This window comes from Myotis myotis, unplaced genomic scaffold (genome assembly GCF_014108235.1).
Source record: "Myotis myotis isolate mMyoMyo1 unplaced genomic scaffold, mMyoMyo1.p scaffold_m19_p_11, whole genome shotgun sequence".
NCBI classification, from domain to species: Eukaryota; Metazoa; Chordata; class Mammalia; order Chiroptera; family Vespertilionidae; genus Myotis; species Myotis myotis.
This window is the reverse complement of record NW_023416315.1, coordinates 77,475,078-77,494,939: the sequence shown is the minus strand read 5'-3', so window position 1 is coordinate 77,494,939 and position 19,862 is coordinate 77,475,078. Positions and strand designations below refer to the sequence as shown.

The window sequence follows — 19,862 nt, the reverse complement described above, 5'->3', positions numbered from 1 at the left end:
GTAAAAGACTTTTTCTTCATCAATTGCTATGATTATGTGATCTTTGTCTTGCAATCTGTTAATGTGCTGTATCACATTTATTGATTTGCTGATATTGTACCACTCTCACATCCTGGGATAAATCCCACTTGATCAAGATGTATGATCTTTTTAATGTTTTGCTGGTTTCTTCCTCACTCAGCTTCTTCTACTTCTGGAACCCCCTAATATGTGGACCTTGCTTTGTTTCATGTTGTTCCAAAGCTCCTTTAAACTCTTCTCCTGTTTTTAAATATTTTTCCCATTGCTGCTCAGGTAGGGTATTTTTTTCTACCCTGTCTTCTAACTGATTCAGTTCTCAGCTTCTAGTCTATTGTTGAAACCTTCCAGGGTAATCTTTATTGCAGCTTTCTTATTCTTCATTTTCTCTTGATTCTTACTTATGTTGGTGAAATTCTCATTCAGATCCTTATAATTATCATTGAGTAGCTTTTAATTCTCAGTGAGATGTTTGATCACCCTTATAACCAGGATGCTCAAACATGTGACTGAGACGGTTTTTCCTTTTATTTATTTTTTATTTTTTTTTTTAAAATCATTATTGTTGAAAGTATTACATAGGTCCTCTTTTTTCTTTGAATTCTTTATCAAACAAATTACTTGCCTCCATTTCATTTAGTTCCTTTTCTGGCAATCCCTCCTTTTCTTTCATTTGGTATTATTTTTTTGTCTCCTCATTTTTGCTGCCTCTTTGTATTTGTTTCTATGTGTTATATCAAAGTTATATGTCACCCAGAATTTTGAGGGTGGTCCTATGTAGTAGGCGTTTTGTGGGACCCAGTGGTGCAGTCTCTCAGATCTCATGAGCTGGGTGTTCTAGGAAAGACCCCTACTTGAGTTATTTTGGTTCTTCTGGTGTAGTTGGGTCTTGAATGTTATTATACCATTTGTTGATGGAGTCTCCTCACATATTTTCTGTCTATGTGGCTCACTCCCAACATCATCATGCCAGCTATTGTAGATGTGCTCACTCTCCCAGATCCAGTGGTGTGGGTCACCTATGAGGTACTACTTATTTGCAACACTACGGCAGGTGTATCTTGCGACTCTGTAACTCACTGAGGAATTCCAGAGCCCTGGATGGTGTGGCATGCAACTCAGCTATTCACTGCAGGATCCAGGGGCCCATGGCTGTGGTGGCGTGCAACTCTGTGACTTGGAGATTGTGGCAGGAGTGCAAGGGTCCATGTGCCTATGGAGTGGGAGGGGGATCCCTTGCAAAGTTCTGGTGGCATGCAGCTCACTGCATGGGTCCAGGCAGGTACCTAAGACCAGTCTGGGTAGTTGTGAGGCTGCGCTCTTAGTTGCAGCTACTCCCCCCTCCAAGATAGCATGTTTTCCATGCCAGAGCCATGCCCACTGGGGAGTGCCTGTGGCCATAACAGGCACTATTTGTTCAGTAGAGCCTGATACTCCAGTCCCTGAAACTCCTGCAAGATCTAAAAGTCTCTTTCTCTCTCTCTCTCTCTCTCTCTCTCTCTCTCTCTCTCTCTCTCTCTCTCACACACACACACACACATACTCACACACACACACCACACATGTTGCACACTCCCCTCTCACTCCCTTACTCACTCACACTCTCTCCCTTACTCCAGTCCTGCTGGCTTCCATGTTGCATTTTTCCTTGTGCATGGAAAATTATTTCTACTCTAATCTTCATTTTTTCCTTCTTTCTACTCACTCTGTGCTTTTCTTGTCTCTTTCTAATTTTTTAAGTTTTAGTGTTAAATGGTATATTAATTTTTGTTTTGTTTGGTTTTTTGAGGTAGGCCTGTAATGCTATGAAATTCCCTCTCAGAATTGATTTTTCTGTATCCAAGAAATTTTGGGTTGTTCTGCATTCATTTTTGTTTCCAGGAAGAATTTTTGTCTTTTTTTTTTTATCTCATTGGTACCCCATTTGTTGTTTAATAACATGCTATTTTGCCTCCATGCTTGAATATTTTTGAGTGTTTTTACTGTAGTTCATTTCTGATTGCATTCCATTATGAGCTGAGATGATGGTTGATATAATTTTGATCTTCTTGAATTTGTAGAGATTTGTTTTGTGTCCTAACAGGGGGTCTACCTTTGAGAATGACCCATGTGCATTTGAGAAGAATGTATATTATGCAGCTTTGGGTGAAATGTTCTATAAATGTCAATTACATCCATTTGATCCAGTGCATCATTTAGTCACTGTTTCCTTGTTATTTTTTGTTTGTTTGTTTGGAAGATCTATCCAGTGAAGTCAATGGGTATTAAAATCCCCTAATATGATTGTATTGCTGTCAATCTTTCCCTTAAAGTCCTCCAGAAGTTTTTTTTAATATATTTATGTGCTCCTATAGTGAGTGCATATATGTTTACCAGTGTTGTATCCTCCTGTTGGATTGAGCTCTGTAATATTATGTAGTGACATTTGTTGTCTCTTGTGATGACCTTCATTTTGAACTTTATTTTTTTTAAGAAATGAGCATTGTTACCTCAGCTTTTGGTGTCTTTTGTTTTTTTGCATTTGCATTTTCATGGAAATTTTTTTTCCATTCCTCCACTCTCATCTTGTGTGTCTTTTGTTCTTAGGTGTGTTTTTTGTAGACAGAATATATTTGGTCATGTTTTTGTATCCATTCAGCTACTGTGTGTCTTTTGATTGGAACATTTAATCCATTTACATTTAAGGTTATTATTAATAAGTACTTATTTATTGCCATTTTTATTCTTTAGGCCTATGTGTGTGTTTGTATTTTTTTCCCTCTCTTCTCATTACAGCATTCCCTTCAGCATTCTTGCAGTGATAGTTTGGCAGTGACAAACTCCTTTAGCATTTTTGGTGTCTAGGAAGCTCTTTATTTCACCATCTATTTTGAATGATAGCCTTGCTGGATATAATAATCTTGGTTTCAGATCCTTGCTTTTCATTATTTTGAATACTTTATTCCATTCCCTTCTGGCCTGTAGAGTTTCTGATGAAAAATCAGCTGACAGCCCTACATGAGTTCCTTTCAGGTAAAAAATTGCTTTTCTCTTGTTACCTTTAAGACTCTGTCTTTGTTTTCAATTTTTGGCATTTTCTTTATTATGTGTCTGGGCATGGGCCTATTTGAGTTCTTGCTTGGGACTCTCTGTGCCTTCTGAACTGTGTGACTTTTTCCTTCACCAGGTTAGTGAACTTTTCTGCTATTATTTCTTCAAACATCTCCTCTATCCTTTTTTCACTTTCTTTCCCTTCTGGCACTCTCTAATGTGAATACTGTTATTTTTTCATGTTGTTCCACAGCTCCCTTAAACTGTATTCCTGATTTTGTTTTTTCTCTCTTTGATTCTCTGATTGAGTGATTTTTTTCTACCCTGTTTTCCAATTCACTGATTTGATACTCTGCTGTGTATTCCTTCAACTATGTTCTTTATTAGTGCTATGTAATTTTTCTTAGTTACTATATGTCTTCTCATGCTGTTGAGCATTTTTGTCATCATCATTCTCAATTCTGATAAATTTATAATCTCCATTCCATTTAGCTCCTCTTCTGGAGAATTCTCTTGTTTTTTCATTTGATGCTTGTTTTTTGTCCCCCGTTTTGGCTGCCTGTTTGAGTTTCTGTCTATGTTTTAAATAGATCTTCTACACCTTCCAATCTCTAGTGAAGGAAAGTGTCATACACTGTTTCTGAATGTCCCTGAGGATCCTGTTTGGAGCTATCAGAAATCCAATCCACAGTTTTTGGCTTCCTTTGCTCAGGCTGGGAGCTTTTGGAAAGGATCAAGATGTACACCAAGTTCTACTTTTCCTAGTTCTGGGCCCCAAACTAGATTAGGCAAAGACTCAAAGCTTCCAGAGACCCGCCTCTAGCTGCAATCTGATTGTATCAGTCTTGATTAGCCTCAGACTATCAACCACAGGGTGGGGCAAGAAGTTTTCCAACAGGGTATAGCAATTGCTTCTCCCTGCATACTGACAGTTATTCTCAGTCTCTTAGTGGGCCTCAGAAACTCTACAGAGTGGGGCAAGGAGATTTCCAATAAGGTGGGTCAACTGAATTCCCGCAAGGCAAAAATTGCCTGGATTTCAAAGGTCCACCAGAGAAAGATGTCCTTGGCAGCATGAATGAATGACAGCCTTCGAAGGTCTTACTCCAGAGCCCCAACTGTGATTTTTTCTCACACAGCTCCAATACACTATCTTCCCTCTGCTGGAACCCAAGGTGAGTGGCTTCACACTAAATTTTGTCCTTTAGACTTTTAAGAAGGTGCCTGCATTTTCAGCCATCTCTCCCTGGCAGATAGTAACCCTGATGCTTTTCAGATTCAGATATTTTGTGGGCATCTTTCTCAGTTATGATGCTTTGAGCTGGGGAGCCAAAATTTGGGCTTAGATCCCAGAGTTTGGGAATCCCTCACAGCTAAGATTTCCCTCTGGATCTTCAGCTGCTGTCTGTAGGAGCCCAGCCAGCCTTTTCATGCCTCCTCAGTTCCTACCAGTCTCTATACAGTCTCCACTTTACATCCTTGGTTATCATGGTTCTCTCCAGCTAGTCTTCAGTTAATTCTTCAGGATGGTTTTTCTGTATTTTAATTGCAATTAAAGTTTCTTCCTAGAAGCATGTCAGTGTACCTTCCACTTACTCCACCACCATTTTCAACAATAAGAACATTTTAAAGAGAGAGGCCATCTACAATTACTATTTTCATAGTGCAGACTTTCACATTGTTGAAAATTGTTATCATATGCCTCACTGCCCACCTAAGTCTTCTCACTATGTTGACACTATGCAGAAAAAAACCCACACAAACAGAAATAAACAGGTATAGGGAATACCATACACAAATATGCTGCTGTGAGACAGAGCATATATAGTATGAGAGATTGAGCAATATTCAGTGAGAGTCAACTTCTTTAAGCCAAAGAGAACAGACAAGTATATGATGACTCTGGGGCTCCACCAGAGATATCACATTAAGCAGTTGGTAGATCATCATAAAAGTAATGGGAAAGTACTTAAGGGTTTCAGCAGGAGGATAACAGATCAGATTTATATAGCACAAACCATCTTTCTGCCTGCAACATGGGCAGAATAGAGTTTGCATGTTGCGACTTACATTTGAGCAAAAAATGCTGGTAGCTCGAACTAATGTGCTGTGTTTAGAGAGAAGTAGACAAAGTCTAGAAATGCTTAAATTTGCAAATTAAAATCATGTTACGGTGACACATTAGCTAAATGGAGGAGTACGGGGGAGAGAAGAATGACAAAGATTATTATTTATGTTCTTCCCATCCTGATAAATGAGAGTAGCATTCACTGAAATGCCTATCATTGGCATAAGGAGAACATGGTTTTAGAGGTGAAAATATGAATCTGTTTTAGGTATGTTGAATTTGAGGTGCCTTTGAGGAATCAAAGAGGAGAAATTAGGTAAGCAGTTGGTTAAAGGGGTCAAGAGACTTGAGTAGACCCAGAGATTTAAAAAATTGTGACATAAATTATAGGTGATTGTAGGGAGCGGCTCAGGGTCAAGCCTCGGACTGACCTGTGTCAGAGCCACATACAAGTCCCAGCTTGCAGGGAAGAGCCCTCCTAGCACAATTAAGCTTGACTTTATAGTCCTCCCTTGTTCCCAGGTAGCTAATGGGCTGTGAGAGATTCAGAAAGTGCTGCCAAAACTAGCTTGGGTAACGAAATAGATTTGAAACTTGCAAGAACATTGTAAACATGTTGACTACTCCTCTTGTTTTGCTTTGTGTGATCTGACTATAAAATAAAGCTTTGGCTTACAAGCTGTGTCACTGTTTCCTCATCCAGGCATAGTGATCTTACCTAGCCCCAACTGCAATCTCTTCTCTGTTTTCTTTAATCCTTCACTGCCCCTCCTCAGATTCACCCCTGGCCATGCTGGATGCAGTTCAGATGATAAACATTTATGACTCCAAAGGTATAGGTGGAAATTAAGCCATGGGTGCAGATAGATTATTCAAGGTGAGAGAGTGGAATAAGAAGAGAAAAGAACCTTAAGATCAAGCTGTGAGAAATCCATCACTTAATGGGCCAGATAAAGGAAGATGAACCAGCAAAAGAGATAGAAGAATCAGCCAGAGAGTTAGGAAAATATTTTTGGTGTTCTGAAACTGTTTAGAACATGGGGATGGTTCCCTACATCAACAAACAATTCTCAGGCACTAACAGGGTATCTAAAAATTCAACTTAATTCTGAAAATGTCTACCTAGAGGTAGCATCAGATTTCACAGGTTATGAGTTAAGTCTACAAAATTGCCTCCTTCCCCACACACACATACTTCAAATCCAGTCACAAGATGGGCTATTAAATGTGCTTCTGACCAACCTACTAGAGATTGGAGGTTCCAACACCCAGGACCTTGTCCTAGGGTTTGATTAATTTGCTAAAGCAACTCACAGAACTCAGAAGTATTTTACTTACTGGATCATCAGTTTATTATAAAAACATATAACTCAGAACAGCCAATTGGAAGAGATGCATTGAGAAAGATATGTGGGAACAAGTGTGGAGTTTCTATGCCCTCTCCAAGTGGCTACTCTTCTCACACCTCCACGTGTTCACCAACCTGAAAGCTCTCCAAACACAGTCCTTTTGGGTTTTTATGGATGCATTACATAGGCATGATCGATTAAATCAGTGACAATTGGGATTAATTTTACATTCAACCCTTGTCCTCTCACAGAAAATCACATGGTTCCATGACCAAAATATATTTCTCATATTTTGAAATATTGCAGAGGAAATCCAGGACAGTATTTTGTCCTGGAAACCAAGAGAAAATGAGTTTGTAAGCAAAGAGTGGCAGCAGTGTCAGACATTGCTAAGATGTTGGTGGTTCAGAGGACTGAAAAATATCTCTGGATTTTAGTGACCTGTTGTAGTGGAAGGAAGAGACAGAAGTCAGATGCAGTGGTTGAATATTAGTTAAAGGGAAGGAAATGTAAACAATCATTATAAACCTCTGGAGAACCACAGTGTGACTGGGAAGACAGAAAAAATATAGTTAACAAAATGGGATAAGATTGCCATGTACAAGGTGCTATGGAATAGAGAGGGGGAGGCATGCATTGAACCCTTCCTGAAAGAAGGAAGAAGAGATTAGACAAGGTTTTATAGAGGAATATGTGTTATGCCTGGAGTGAATCATAAAAAATAAATTTATTAGGCAGAGAAGGCAAGAGTGTTTTCTGAACAAGGTAAATACATATAGAAAGGCGTGAGATGTGGAAGTCTTGTTTAGGAATTACATCCTGTTTGATTTGGAACAGAGATTGCCTGCTAAACAATCACAGGAGACTGGTCTTGATGTGCCTAGGGCTCACATCATAAATACTTCTGGATCCTAATGTGTGTATCTATACTTTATTGGTACCAATAAATCTCAGTTTACTTTTGGAAATATTAGAAGTCAGTAAGTGCAGACCCTTTCAGAAGGAAAATAAACTTTTCTTTCTAATTTTATATTTTAAAATTTCTGATGAATTTGATATTCTAGTCTTAGGTTATTTTCAATTGGGTAAAAATGACTCCAGGGATAAGAACCTTTTGATTTGGTGGGTTTGGCTAGCTCTTGCTCATCTTCATATGCATTCACCCCACCTAACCCCAAACCCCATTTGAGAATGTATCTGTTGGTGATGATTAACAACCATAAAACCAAAGAGAGAGTATCATGCTCATATTTCCATTATGAGAAAATTATTGTTCAATAGAGGATAGTTTGAAGGTGGGAAACACTAGAGACAGAAAGGTAATGTTTAGGTAAGAAATAATGAAAGAGTTTCAATCAAGGTTATGAGATAGGTAAACTCTGTACTTACCCTCCCCATGACCACATCAAAATAAAAAATAAGGTATAGATCAACCAACATGAAGCAGCATCTTAAGACTACCTAAATAGAACTCCTATAACTAAGGCTATCTATCTATACTAATAAAAGGGTAATATGCTAATTAGACCTGACATCTTCCAGATGTCCAACTTCCTTCCGGACAAAGCCACAGTGGCGGCAGCCGAAGCAGAGGTATTTAGGGGCAATCAGGCTGGCAGGGGAGCAAGCAGTTAGGGGCTATCAGGCAGGCAGGCAGGTGAGCAGTTAGGAGCCAATGGTCCCGGATTGTGAGAGGGTTGTCCAACTGCCGGTTTAGTCTGACATCTCCTAAGGATTCCCAGATTGGAGAGGGTGCAGGCCGAACTGAGGAACACGCCCCCCACCCCCCACCCCCCCCATGCACAAATTTTGTGAACTAGGCCTCTATTATATATATAAAAGACTAATATGCTAAGTGTCCTTCCCACTGTCCAACCAGTCTCTCTGACACACACTGACTACCAGGGGCCAGATGCTCAACACAGGAGCTGCTGAGCTGCAGTGACTTGGCAACAGCGGTTCTTGGGTGATGCACCCGAAACCAGAGAGGAGGGAGCTCAATTCCTCACAGGGCCATGCAATTCCACCTTCAGCTGTGGGTTATGTTGTTGCTGGGGCACTGTGGGCCCAAATCTGGTTTACTGAACACTTGCATTTGTGTTCCACATCCTGTAGGACAGCAACTTTGCAGAGTGCCCTCTCACACTCTGGGACCTCTTGGGGGATGTCGGAAAGCTGGTTTTGGCCTGATCCCTGCAGGCCAGGACAAGAGACCCCACCTGCCAGAGGGACCCCACTCACTCCACAGATGCGGGGAAGGGACTGCATGATGTTGGCTCCAGGATGTGTCTGGCCCATCTTGCCCAGTCCTGCCCTACCATCCACCTTCTAATTAATTTCCTTTCAATGTGCATGAATCCATGCACCAGGTCACTAGTAAAGAATAAAAGACTGATAAGAGGGGTAGAAATGGGAAATGTGGTGGTGTAAGAATCAGGAGGGATATACTGGCTGCACAGGTCCCTCCAAGGAGCTAGGGGTCCTAGCCTCACACCAGGTTGTTTAGCCAATGGCTCTAATACTGGGAAGAAGAGTCCCCACAATATCTGGTTGTGAAAATCAGTGAGAATTCTGGCCCAGTGAGGTAGAGGGCTGCTGCAAATCCAGGAGTTCTCTTAAAGGGCCGATCCACACACTCACTCACAAACACACACCCTAAGATCCAGTATAGGGACAGTAGCTCAAAAGGCACCAGAGACATATGAGGAGAACCTTAGTTTATGGCTTCAGGGTGAGAAATAGAGAAACAGCTGCCATTGTGCTTTTGTTGAGCCCTCTCCCCATCCAGCCTGCAGGATCAGGCAGATGCAAAATCTGAACTGCATTAACCCAGTGAATACCACTCACTGCCTCCTGGTGACTCCCTGAGACCTTGCTACATTAAATTTACCCTCAACCCTTAGCTCAAGGCAGCAAGAGAAAAGTCAAGGAAGTTTTCATAAGCTGATTTCTCAATAGAAACTTTGCAGGCCAAAAAGGAACTAGCATGAAATATTCAAAGTGATGAAAACCAAGGACATACAACCACAACTACTTTACCCAGCAAGGCTAACATTTAGAATCAAAATCAAGATAAAGAGTATAACAAGAATGTTAAAGGGTTTTTTTCAGGAAGAAGGAAAATAAAAGAACATAAAATTACAATAACTATATACCTATCAGTAATCACTTTTAATGTAAGTGGATTAAATGTTCCAATCACAAGACATATCATGGCAGAATGGATAAGAAAACAAGACCCATATATATGGGTCTCTTAGATTGAAATAAATGCAAATAATGAAAATAAAGAATGGAAAAAGATGTTTTATGCAAATGGAAACAAAGCTTCAGTAGCAATGCTTAGACAAAATAGACTTTAAAAGAAAGGCTATAATAGAGACAGATAAGGATGCTACATAATGGTGAAGGCATCAGTCCAACAAGGGCATGTAACCTTTGTAAACATTTATTCCCCCAACATAGGGACACATACATTTTTGAAACAAATATTCATGGATATAAAAGTAGAGATAAAAGTTAATGCAGTAATTGTATGGGGACTTTAACACCCATTGACATCAATGGATAGATCATCTAGAGCTAAAATCAACAAGTGGCTTTGAATGGCACATTCGACCACATATATGTGATATTTTTAGAGAATTTGATGCCATAGCAGCAGAATATACATTTTTTCAAGTGCACATGATACATTTTTCATAATAGACCACACATTAGGCAGTAAAATAAGTCTCAATAAATTCAAGAAAATAGAAATCAGATTAGGTGTCTTCTTTGATCACAATGATATGAAACTAGAAATCAATTACAAGATGAAAAATACAAAAACACATAGAGATTAAATAACATGACAGTGGAAAAATGAATGCGTTAACAAAATCAAGGAATAAATCAAAAGATACCTTGTGCCAAAAGAAAATGAACACACAACAACCCAAAATCTATGGGACACAGTAAAAATAGTCATAAGGGAAATTCATAACAATACAGGACTCATTTAAGAACAGGAAAACCTCCAGCAATCTAACCTTATACCTGAAGGAATGAGAAAAATTATAACAAACAAAGCCAAAATTGGTAGAAGGAAGAAAAAAATAAAGATCAGAATGCAAATAAACAAAATACACCCTAAAACCACAATACAAAAAAAATCAATGAAACCAAAAGCTGATTCTTTGAAAAGGTAAACAGAATTGGTAAATCTTTAACCAAACTCATCAAGGAAAAATAGAGAAGAATCCTATCTAATAATAGACAAAGATTGAAATTAACCATACCTCTGCTACGCTTCCCATTGGCTAATCAGCAAGATATGCAAATTAACCACCAACAAAGATGGCAGCCGGCAGCCACGCAGCTGAAGCGGACAGGAGGCTTGCTTGCTCCAGTGATGGAGGAAGCCAAGGTTCCCAGCTTGCGACAAACCGGCTCTGAGCTCCGAAAGCAACTAAGTTGCAATTATAGAAGCTAAACAAACCCCCGATATCTGCTTTCAGCAGGCCGTGGCCTCAGAGCTGGAGCGGCAACAAACTTTCAATTATCTACACTAATAAAAGAGAAACATGGTAATTGGTGTACGACCGCTACCCTTTTCATTGGCTAATCAGCGAGATATGCAAATTAACTGTCAGCCAAGATGGCGGCTGGCAGCCAGGAAGCTTGAAACTAACATGAGGCTTGCTTGCCTCAGTGACGGAGGACTCCAACGTTCCCCACCTGCTGCTGCAGGCCTCTGAGCCTGCAGTTTGAAACATTTTAACAAATACGGCCAGACTTCAGCCAGCAGATTCAAAACATTGTATGCAAAGGCCAGAAACCTACTTTCAGCCACGAAGGCCTAAGAGCTGGAGTCCAGCCTCAAGCTAAAGCTGGCCCAGAATAAAAAAAAAAAAAAGGAAAAAAGGAGCGGTTGGAAGCTTCAGTCACCCCCAGCCTGTAAACAGCCCTTAGCCCCTCACCCAGACAAGCCAGGCACCCCAGTGGGGACCCCCACCCTGAAGGGTGTGTGACCAGCTGCAAACAGCCATCATCCCCTCACCCAGGCTGGCCAGGCACCGCTGTGGGGACCCCCACCCTGACCCAGGACACCCTTCAGGGCAAACGAGACACCCCACTCATGCACCAGGCCTCTGCCCTATATAGTAAAAGGGTAATATGCCTCCCAGGACCGGGATCCGGGGAGCCGTGAGGCCTCCCGGCACTGGGATCAGCGTGACAGGGGGCAGCGCCCAAATCCCCTGATCGCCCTGCAGCTCTGTGTGTGACAGGGTGCGGCACCCCAACCCCCACCCCACCCCCCCAGGCCCTGTTCTGTGTGTGACGGGGTAGAGCCATAACTTCCCCATCGGCCCTGCCCTGAGTGTGAGAGTGGCAGCCCCCCAACCCCCTGATTGGCCCTGCTCTGTGGGTGATAGAGGGCGGCGTCCCAACCCGCTGATCCGCCCTGCTCTGTGTGTGACAGGGGGGAGCTCACCAACCCCCTGATGGGCCCTGCTCTGTGCATGACAGGGTACGGAGCCCCAACCCCCCTGATGGGCCCTGCCCTGTGCATGACAGGGGGTGGCGCTGCAACCTCCCCATGGACCCTGCCTTGAGTGTGACAGGGGGGGGTTCCCCAACCCCCTAATCGGCCCTACCCTGAGTGTGACTAAGGGTGGCATCACAACCTCCCAATCCGCCCTGCTCTGTTCATGACAGGGGGCCGCGCCCCAACTCCCCAATCGGCCCTGCTCTGAGCCCGACCAGGGGCTGCACCTAGGGATTGGGCCTGCCCTCTGCCACCCGGGAGCAGGCCTAAGCCAGCATGGGGTTATCTCCTGAGGGGTCCCAGACTAGTAGAGGGCACAGGCCGAGCTGAGGGACCCCCCCACCCCCCCGAGTGCACAAATTTTTGTGCACCGGGTGTCTAGTAGGTAAATAAATCCCAGAATAAAAAGTTTCAATTATAGGTAAATAAATCCCAGAATAAAAAAAAAAAAAAAAGGAGAGGTTGGGAGCTTCAGTTGCCAGCGGGCTTGGCCAGCCTGAAAACCCTCATCCCCTCATCCAGACTGGCCAGAAACCCCAGTGGGGACCCCCACCCTGATCCAGGACACCCTTCAGGGCAAACCAGCCAGCCCCCACCCATGCACCAGGCCTCAATTCTATATAGGAAAAGGATAATATGCAAACTGACCCTAACAGCAGAAAGACTGGGAATGACTGGTCACTATGACACACACTGATCACCAGGGGGCAGACACTCAATGCAGGAGCTGCTTTCTGGTGGTCAGTGAGCTCCCATATGGGGGAGCTCTGCTCAGCCACAAGCAAGGCTGATGGCTGCCAGTACAGTGGTGGTGGTGGGAGCCTCTCCTGCCTCCTCAGCAGTGCTAAGGATGTCCGACTGCAGCTTAGGTCTGCTCCCCGCTGGCAAGTGGACATCCCCCGAGGGCTGCTGGGCTGCCAGAGGGATGTCTCATTGACAGCTTAGGCCCAATCCCCCAGGGACCAGGCCTAAGCCAGCAGTTGGTCATCCCCTGAGGGGTTCCAGACTGCGAGAGGGCACAGGCCGGGCTGAGGGACCTCCCCCCAACCCGAGTGCACAAATTTTTGTGCACTGGGCCTCTAGTGAATAAATAAAATCAGAAATGAAAGAAGCAAAGTGACAACTGCCACCACAGAAATACAAAAGATTTTAAGAAAATTCTATGAACAGTTTTATCCCTCAAAATTGGACAATCTGGATGAAGCAGATAATTCCTAGAAATATGTGATTTTCCAAGACTGCATCAAGAAGAAACAGAAAATCTAAACTTACTAATAACTACTAACAAAATTAAATCAATAATCAAAAAATTTCCAGCAAACAAAAGTTCTGCACCTCATGGCTTCACAGGTAAATTTTATTAAACATTAAAAGAAAAAAGGCAGATGGTTGTAACTTTTACTTCATAGCTCTGAAATTGCCAGTCTGCTCACTTAGAAGCAAGATGACCTCGGTTCAAGTGTCCTGAAGTATTTACCAATTCTCCCAAACATAATACAGAGATGTGACACAATTCCAACCGGAATGCCAATAACGTTCTTTTCTGAAAATTAAACAAGTGTTTTTAACTTTCACATAGAAGAATAAATGCCTGAGAATAACAAAGGAAGTATATAATTGAGGAAATCAAAGCCACAGTCATCAAATCAAACTTTGATTCATAAAGAGTAGAAAAGTAAAAGATGGGAACAGAACTGAAAAATGCTGCCATAGGTCTTGGGGAACATGAAGACTTAACGGTGATGAGGACTGTGTTTTGGTCCATGGGAAGTGAACGGTTCTAGCATGAAGGCTCTCTTACACATAAACCAAAATAAGTCTCTGTTCTGCTTTGAGACACTTTTCTGAATCTTTCAACAAAAGAAATGTTCCAGCTTTCTTATGGGTTCCCTGTGTATTGGGAAAGTGGGTGACAAGGCCTCCTGACTGGGAGACCAGGGACTTGATAGGGCCTTTGACAGAAGAGGGTCTCTAACCAGCAGGTGAACATCCAGAAAACACTGAGGCTGCATCTCTGATTACTCAATGTCTTCCAACACTATCACCCCCACCTCCACTTTTCACCCCTCCCTGAAGAAGGTAGGTGGAGACTCTCTGACACAAATATCTTACTTGGGAGCCACATTCGGAGGAAAGACACTGACCCCATGCATGCATTCTCCCTACTGTCAAGTAAAAAGGGAATGGTTTGCAAGTAAGGCTAAGACAGGGTTGAAATTTACCTTTATTTTTTTTTATTATTAGCAGAAGACATATTAATGAGAGGGGGCCCTAATAAGAACATTTCTAATGTAAGTCAACTTTAAGGAAGTGCTCCTCCTCTGCCCAAGCCCCTTGGGTCTCCATGTTCTGTAACCAGGTCTAGGGTATGCCTTCCTCACCAGGCCTGGTTCCTTGGATACGCTGGTTCATTTTGCTCATCATTCCCACCAGGAAGTTCCTGTGAGGTCCATTTGTTGTGATTCAATGTCCTCTTTCAGGGGTGAGTAAAAGGGGTGTTCCTACCATCACTCTTTCTGCTTGCTATCTTGTCCCCAGCCCAGAAGCTGTTCTTTGCTACATGCCACAGAGCCATAGCTATGTCCTGACCCACCCCACACAGTAGGTATCTTAAACTTCACTATGTCTGTACCTTTTATGACATAGACCTAGCTAAAGAGGTTTGAAATTCCTTAAACCACATCCCACTGATTTGTTATCATAATTTAAGGAGTCACTTCAGTGACCAGGAAGCTGTTGGGTCACATGGAAGAATGAGGCATGATCTGCTCTAAGAAAGCTTTGGTTCCATCAGGGTAAAGATAAGAACCTCAAGAAATGCCATGCTAATGCAATGTGAGGTTCCATATAAGAAAGCACACTGGGGGTGGGGGTTAGAGAGGAGGGAGGGTCCACGTGCACTGAAAGATGTGATGAAGGACCTGGATAGGAGCTGAGAACTCAGGAACCCACATCCTCTTACTACAGCAGACACCCACCTGGAGACTGGAATGGTCAATGACCCATGCAATGGAGAGGACAAGTAACTGGCTGGAAGCTGGACACAGGGCTGAAAGAGGCTCTCAGGAGGCAGCTGAACCTCTCTAGAGTCCAGCATATGCTCAGAAGGGTGCCCACTTCAGGAGACCTTCGTGAGTTTCCTCAAATGCCTTCTGGATTCAGCACAGTCCCTCCACCAAGGACTCCCCACTGGGCTCTTCCTCAGAACTTCACTCCTTGATTATCTGCCTTCCCTGCACTTCTGTGAGCAGAAGGATTTGTTGGGAGAATTGGTAAACCTCATTGCTAGAATGATGGCCTTCATTTTCCCACAGACTTTGTCCATGAGCTCCTTCAGCTAGGCCTCATGCTCCCCTTCTCTGACCTGTTGTTGAAGCCACAGTGGCACCTGGCAAAAATCATTCCAGCTGGGCAACCTCCCAGTTGTCAGTCTCTTGCACATACTCATCCAGAGAGCCACCATCAAGGTTTTCCTTCCTGGTGAACACCAGGATGGTGTATGCCAGGAGTCCCACTCCAAAGACCTTCTGGAGGTGCCTGACCACCAACTCATCTTCCTTTGTGAACCTGCCCAGCTCTGTCACCAGGAGCACCACATGTGGCCCTAGGGAGGAGAAGACGATGGCTTCCCAGGAGCCCTTATCAAGGGTGACAAAATATTGTTCATGGAAAATTTTGTTGGAAAACTTTTAGGAAAGACTAAAATTATTTTTTTTAATTTTAAAGACCATGAAACCTCCCATGAAGGCACCAAACAATTTCCCATAGAAGGCAAGACCTTTTAATAATATCAATGATTAATTGACCATAAAGGTGTGGGTCAATTTCTGGTGTCTCTGTTTTGATCCATTGGTCTATATGCCTGTTCTTGTGCCAGTACCAGGATGTTTTGAGTACAGTATGTTTTGTCTTTGTAGTATAGTTTGACATCTGGTATTGTGATCCTTCCAACTTTGTTCTTTCTCAGGATTGCTGCAGCTATTTGGGGTCTTTTATGGTTCCATATAAATTTTTGGAGTATTTTTTCTAGCTCTGTGAAGTATGCAATTAGTATTTTAATAGGGACAGGGTTGAATCTGTAGATCACTTTGGGTAGTATAGACATTTTAATGATTTAATTCTTCCAACCCATGAACATGGTATACACTTCTATTTGTTTGTATCTTCCTCTATTTCTTTTTTCAGTGTCCCATAGTTTTCCAAGTACAGGTCTTTTACCTCCTTGGTTAAGTTTATTTCTAGATATCTTATTTTTGTTGTTGTTGCAATGGCAAAGGGGATTGTTTGTTTAGTTTCTCTTTCTGAGAGGTCATTACTTTTGTATAAAAATGCCATTGATTGGTGGATATTGATTTTGTATCCTGCTTCCTAGCCAAATTCATTTATTAAGTCTAATAGTTTCCTCATGGAGTTTTTTAGGATATACTATGTATAATATCATGTCATCTGTAAAAAATGACAGTTTTACTTCCTCCTTATCTGATTCCTGTGGCAAGGACTTCCAGTACTATGCTAAATAAGAGTGGTGAGAGTGGACATACTTGTCTTGTTCCTGTTCTTAAGGGAAAAGATTTTAGTTTCTGCCCATTGAGTATTATGTTGGTTGTAGATTTTTCATATATGGCCTTTATTACATTGAGGTATAATCCCTCTATTCTCACTTTACTAAGAGTTAATAGCTTATGTAGGAGGCAAGGACATACAATGGAGTAAAGGCAGTCTTTTCAAAAAATGGTGCTGAGAAAACTGGACAGACAAATGCAAAAATATGAAACTAGACTACCAACTTACATCATACACACGAATAAACTAAATTTCGATAAGAGACTTAACTGTAAGGCATGAATTCATAAAAATCTTAGAGGATAACATAGGCAATCAAATATCAGACATCTTATATAACAATATGTTTACAGATACATCTCCTAGAGCAAAGGAAACTAAGGAGAAAATAAATAAATGGGACTACATCAAAATAAAAAGCTTCTGCATATCAAAAGAAACAACCAGAATATTGGAAAGGTAACCAACTGAATAGGAAAACACATTTGCCAATGATACATCTGATAAGGGGTTAATATGTAAAATATATAAATTACTCACACAAGTCAACAAAAGGAAGACAAGCAATACAATTAAAAAAAAATTGGGAAGAAGATCTGACTAGACATTTCTTTAAAGAGGACATACAAATGGCCAAGAGACACATGAAAAAATGTTCAAAGTCACTCATCATCAGAGAAATGCAAATAAAAACCACAATGAGATATCACCTCACACCTGTCAGATTGGCTGTCATAAAAAAAATCAACAAACAACAAGTGTTAGCAAGGATATGGAGAAAAGGGAACACTAGTTCACTGCTGGTGGGAATGCAGACTGATGCAGCCACTGTGGAAAACAATATGGAGTTTCATCAAAAAATTAAAAATTGAGCTTCCATTTGAACCAGTGATCCCACTTCTGGGATATATATCCTAAAATAAAAACCAAAAAATCAATCAGAAAGAATATATGTGCTCCTCTATCCACACTAGTGTTATTTTACAATAGCTAAGATTTCAAAACAGCGCAAGAGCCCATCAGTAGATGAATGGATTAAAAAGCTGTGATATATTATCCATACGGAATACTATGCAGCTATAAAAAAGAGGGATCTCTTACCCTTTGGGACAACATGGATGGACCTGAAAAATATTATGCTAAGTGAAATAACCCAAAGGGAGAAAGATACATTTCACGTGATCTCATTTATGTAATCTAATGAACAAAATATATTGACCAACAAAATAAGAATGGAATCAGGGAGGCATGGGACAGACTGATATACTTCATTTGATGTGGGGTTGGGAGGACGAGAAGAGATAAACCAAAGAAGTAATATACTTATATGAATAGCCCATGGACACAGGCAATAGTATAGTGAAGACCTGGTGTGGGGGCGGGGGGGGGGAGGTGGACAGGCCCTAGGAGGAGGGAGGTAAAGGGGCGAGGATGGGAGATATCTATTATACTATCTACAATAAAATTATATTTAAAAAATAATATGAGAGTAATTGATTTAAAATTTTAAAAATTGCAATAGTTATTTATAGGTATGTGAGAAATGTCATATAAGACACAGCCCAAATAATATTATATGCCTTAATACCCAAATTGCCATGGCTGGTGTTTCTCAGTGGTTGGAGCGTTGGCCCCTGCACAGAAGAGTCCCGGGCTTAATTCCTGGTCAAGTTGCAGGTTCTCTCTACCCCCAATGTTTAGGCACCTTTGGGAGGCAACCACTTGATGTCTCTCTCATATATATAATCTCCCTTCTACGCTCCCTCATCTCTTCCTTCCTTCCACTCTCTCTGGAAATCAATGAAAAAATATCCTCAAGTGAGGATTAACAAACAAAACAAATTTCTCAAAGCTAAGAAGAAATGTTATAAACTCAGGTGGGATTCATATTGATGGTATAGATATTTTTAAATATTTTGAATATACCAGATAATAATTTTAATAGATATATGGCACAAATCTTTCATAATGGAAAAATCTGCTTAAGACTCCAGTCACTTCGACTTTTTGCCCCAGAATTTTTGGACCATGTTTTCTCCTATTCTGGATGCTGTTTCAATTTTGTCTCCATTTTTTTCTAGAAACATTTCATCTCCCTCTACTTACACAGAGTACTTGATTAGGAAAACTGAAGTCAATGTAGCTATTAAAACTCAGATAGTGAAGCACAGCTGCCTGAGATCAATTCCAGCATGACAGCAGGGCTGCATCTGGGAATGGCTGATGGCATTTCCCCAAACCTGAAAAGGGATAATTGTTTGGCTGCCAGACAGCTAAAGGGCATCTTAATCTACATGTTATTGCCTCCTACTGGTCAAACACCTGAACAGCCATAGGCTAATTCCCCCACTCCTCTGCCTTGCCTCAGGACAAGTTGTGTTAATAAAACACATGGGGTCCTGGGACAAGGAGACTTAGACTTTAAGACCTTAGACCTTAGAACTTAGAACTTAGCTCCTTTAGCTAAGCTCCTCTGACCCCCAAATGCCTTTCAAAATTATATTTCGTCTCAGGACTCCTATTTAATCTATGCACAGCCTTCTCCAGATTTCCTGAACCCTTCTAGATGCTGGAACAAGAACCCCGGCATACAGCTGTTGTCTGTTTGCAATAACTGCCTGATGATAATACTCCTCCTGATCCATGTTCTTAATCTCATGGGCGTGCCTCCCATCAGTAGACCCTAACCTGGACCTATATGAGAAGACACAATAAAAATGTCTCTAGGCCTTTCTTTCCCTGTGATATAGAGAACTCAACAGGACAATCCATGGTGCCCTGTTTACAATGGAGGATTCAGCGCAGTTGAATAATCCATGTGAAATTCACCTTGTAAGACCTTCTTGTGGAAATGTTTCTATCTCATCCAACAGGGCAATAGGACTTATAACAATTTGATGCTGGGTATGTCTGGGACAAAGTATTAATTTATTAACTTGTACTTTGAATTACTTGCTGCCTCAATGGACTAACGTATGTTGCCATTATAGTGGGTGCCATGGGGTTCCTCCTTGCTCACCATTGTGTACCAAATTTTTGGTGTGCATGAGGTACTCACTAAATGTTTGTGACCCTATCTTTTGGAGTTTTGCTGAACTTAGATTAAGGTACATTTCCACAGCATAGAGAGTACCCAGTCTTTCTTGCTCTTTTGGAGAAATTTCTGAGCTCACTTCCTCTTGTTTCCTTCTATGTTCCCAATCATGTCCTCTGTCCATTATACCCCATGTCATGTAAACTTGACATTCACTTCTTTAGTTGGTTTCCACAATACCAACATGTACCAAACATTCTGTACCCTTTA

General features: G+C 41.6%; 1 pseudogene; it reads right to left on the bottom strand.

Annotated features, from left to right (window-relative positions):
* Positions 1-15,096: 15,096 nt before the first annotated feature.
* On the bottom strand, positions 15,097-19,776 carry LOC118665822 (annotated as a pseudogene).
* Between the last annotated feature and the right edge of the window lie 86 nt (positions 19,777-19,862).